General features: G+C 47.0%; 7 non-coding genes and 1 pseudogene across 7 annotated transcripts; all 8 read right to left on the bottom strand.

Moving 5' to 3' along the window:
- Positions 1-142: 142 nt before the first annotated feature.
- Positions 143-261, bottom strand: LOC146230727 (5S ribosomal RNA). Its single transcript, XR_014745002.1, has one exon. It is a non-coding gene; the product is annotated as a 5S ribosomal RNA (ribosomal RNA).
- A 184-nt stretch (positions 262-445) lies between these two features.
- LOC146230726 (5S ribosomal RNA) lies at positions 446-564 on the bottom strand. The gene has a single exon (XR_014743752.1). It is a non-coding gene; the product is annotated as a 5S ribosomal RNA (ribosomal RNA).
- A 174-nt stretch (positions 565-738) lies between these two features.
- On the bottom strand, positions 739-857 carry LOC146230725 (5S ribosomal RNA). Its single transcript, XR_014743751.1, has one exon. It is a non-coding gene; the product is annotated as a 5S ribosomal RNA (ribosomal RNA).
- Positions 858-1041: 184 nt separating this feature from the next.
- Positions 1042-1160, bottom strand: LOC146230724 (5S ribosomal RNA). Its single transcript, XR_014743750.1, has one exon. It is a non-coding gene; the product is annotated as a 5S ribosomal RNA (ribosomal RNA).
- A 180-nt stretch (positions 1161-1340) lies between these two features.
- Positions 1341-1459, bottom strand: LOC146230723 (5S ribosomal RNA). The gene has a single exon (XR_014745712.1). It is a non-coding gene; the product is annotated as a 5S ribosomal RNA (ribosomal RNA).
- Positions 1460-1651: 192 nt separating this feature from the next.
- LOC146230722 (5S ribosomal RNA) lies at positions 1652-1770 on the bottom strand. Its single transcript, XR_014745378.1, has one exon. It is a non-coding gene; the product is annotated as a 5S ribosomal RNA (ribosomal RNA).
- A 176-nt stretch (positions 1771-1946) lies between these two features.
- On the bottom strand, positions 1947-2065 carry LOC146230721 (5S ribosomal RNA). Its single transcript, XR_014743749.1, has one exon. It is a non-coding gene; the product is annotated as a 5S ribosomal RNA (ribosomal RNA).
- A 182-nt stretch (positions 2066-2247) lies between these two features.
- LOC146230720 (5S ribosomal RNA) lies at positions 2248-2365 on the bottom strand (annotated as a pseudogene).
- Between the last annotated feature and the right edge of the window lie 135 nt (positions 2366-2500).

The following is a 2500-nucleotide window of genomic DNA, read 5'->3' as shown; positions in this document are numbered from 1 at the left end:
ATTGACAATGCAAGGTAGTCTCTCTCTCTCTCTCTCTCTCTCTCTCTCTCTCGTGTCAAAATGAAAACAGCTTCCAGCCCCTTTCATGAAGGACTACTTGTGCATATTGCAAGATGTCAGTTTCTAAGTGAATGAGCAAAAGAGCATACAGCACCTGGTATTCCCAGGCGGTCTCCCATCCAAGTACTAACCAGGCCCGACCCTGCTTAGCTTCCGAGATCAGACGTGATCGGGCGTTGCCAGGCTGGTATGGCCGTACGAAATAAGTTGACAACCATAGGCTACTTATCCATATACAGATTTAGCAATTCACAATGCAAGGTGGTCTCTCTCTCTCTCTCTCTCTCTCTCTCTCGTGTCAAAATGAAAACAGTTTCCAGCCCCTTTCATGAAGGACTACTTGTGCATATTGCAAGATGTCAGTTTCTAAGTGAATGAGCAAAAGAGCATACAGCACCTGGTATTCCCAGGCGGTCTCCCATCCAAGTACTAACCAGGCCCGACCCTGCTTAGCTTCCGAGATCAGACGAGATCGGGCGTTGCCAGGCTGGTATGGCCGTACGAAATAAGTTGACAACCATAGGCTACTTATCCATATACAGATTTAGCAATTGACAATGCAAGGTAGTCTCTCTCTCTCTCTCTCTCGTGTCAAAATGAAAACAGCTTCCAGCCCCTTTCATGAAGGACTACTTGTGCATATTGCAAGATGTCAGTTTCTAAGTGAATGAGCAAAAGAGCATACAGCACCTGGTATTCCCAGGCGGTCTCCCATCCAAGTACTAACCAGGCCCGACCCTGCTTAGCTTCCGAGATCAGACGAGATCGGGCGTTGCCAGGCTGGTATGGCCGTACGAAATAAGTTGACAACCATAGGCTACTTATCCATATACAGATTTAGCAATTGACAATGCAAGGTAGTCTCTCTCTCTCTCTCTCTCTCTCTCTCTCGTGTCAAAATGAAAACAGCTTCCAGCCCCTTTCATGAAGGACTACTTGTGCATATTGCAAGATGTCAGTTTCTAAGTGAATGAGCAAAAGAGCATACAGCACCTGGTATTCCCAGGCGGTCTCCCATCCAAGTACTAACCAGGCCCGACCCTGCTTAGCTTCCGAGATCAGACGAGATCGGGCGTTGCCAGGCTGGTATGGCCGTACGAAATAAGTTGACAACCATAGGCTACTTATCCATATACAGATTTAGCAATTGACAATGCAAGGTGGTCTCTCTCTCTCTCTCTCTCTCTCTCGTGTCAAAATGAAAACAGCTTCCAGCCCCTTTCATGAAGGACTACTTGTGCATATTGCAAGATTTCAGTTTCTAAGTGAATGAGCAAAAGAGCATACAGCACCTGGTATTCCCAGGCGGTCTCCCATCCAAGTACTAACCAGGCCCGACCCTGCTTAGCTTCCGAGATCAGACGAGATCAGGCGTTGCCAGGCTGGTATGGCCGTACGAAATAAGTTGACAACCATAGGCTACTTATCCATATACAGATTTAGCAATTGACAATGCAAGGTAGTCTCTCTCTCTCTCTCTCTCTCTCTCTCTCTCTCTCTCGTGTCAAAATGAAAACAGCTTCCAGCCCCTTTCATGAAGGACTACTTGTGCATATTGCAAGATGTCAGTTTCTAAGTGAATGAGCAAAAGAGCATACAGCACCTGGTATTCCCAGGCGGTCTCCCATCCAAGTACTAACCAGGCCCGACCCTGCTTAGCTTCCGAGATCAGACGAGATCGGGCGTTGCCAGGCTGGTATGGCCGTACAAAATAAGTTGACAACCATAGGCTACTTATCCATATACAGATTTAGCAATTGACAATGCAAGGTAGTCTCTCTCTCTCTCTCTCTCTCGTGTCAAAATGAAAACAGCTTCCAGCCCCTTTCATGAAGGACTACTTGTGCATATTGCAAGATGTCAGTTTCTAAGTGAATGAGCAAAAGAGCATACAGCACCTGGTATTCCCAGGCGGTCTCCCATCCAAGTACTAACCAGGCCCGACCCTGCTTAGCTTCCGAGATCAGACGAGATCGGGCGTTGCCAGGCTGGTATGGCCGTACGAAATAAGTTGACAACCATAGGCTACTTATCCATATACAGATTTAGCAATTGACAATGCAAGGTAGTCTCTCTCTCTCTCTCTCTCTCTCTCTCGTGTCAAAATGAAAACAGCTTCCAGCCCCTTTCATGAAGGACTACTTGTGCATATTGCAAGATGTCAGTTTCTAAGTGAATGAGCAAAAGAGCATACAGCACCTGGTATTCCCAGGCGGTCTCCCATCCAAGTACTAACCAGGCCCGACCCTGCTTAGCTTCCGAGATCAGACGAGATCGGGCGTTGCCAGGCTGGTATGGCGTACCAAATAAGTTGACAACCATAGGCTACTTATCCATATACAGATTTAGCAATTGACAATGCAAGGTAGTCTCTCTCTCTCTCTCTCTCGTGTCAAAATGAAAACAGCTTCCAGCCCCTTTCATGAAGGACTACTTGTGC

Source organism: Hypomesus nipponensis, chromosome 24 (genome assembly GCF_054491055.1).
Source record: "Hypomesus nipponensis isolate SF chromosome 24, ASM5449105v1, whole genome shotgun sequence".
Taxonomy (NCBI): Eukaryota; Metazoa; Chordata; class Actinopteri; order Osmeriformes; family Osmeridae; genus Hypomesus; species Hypomesus nipponensis.
The sequence above is the reverse complement of the archived record's forward strand: the minus strand, read 5'-3'. Positions and strand labels throughout refer to the sequence as shown.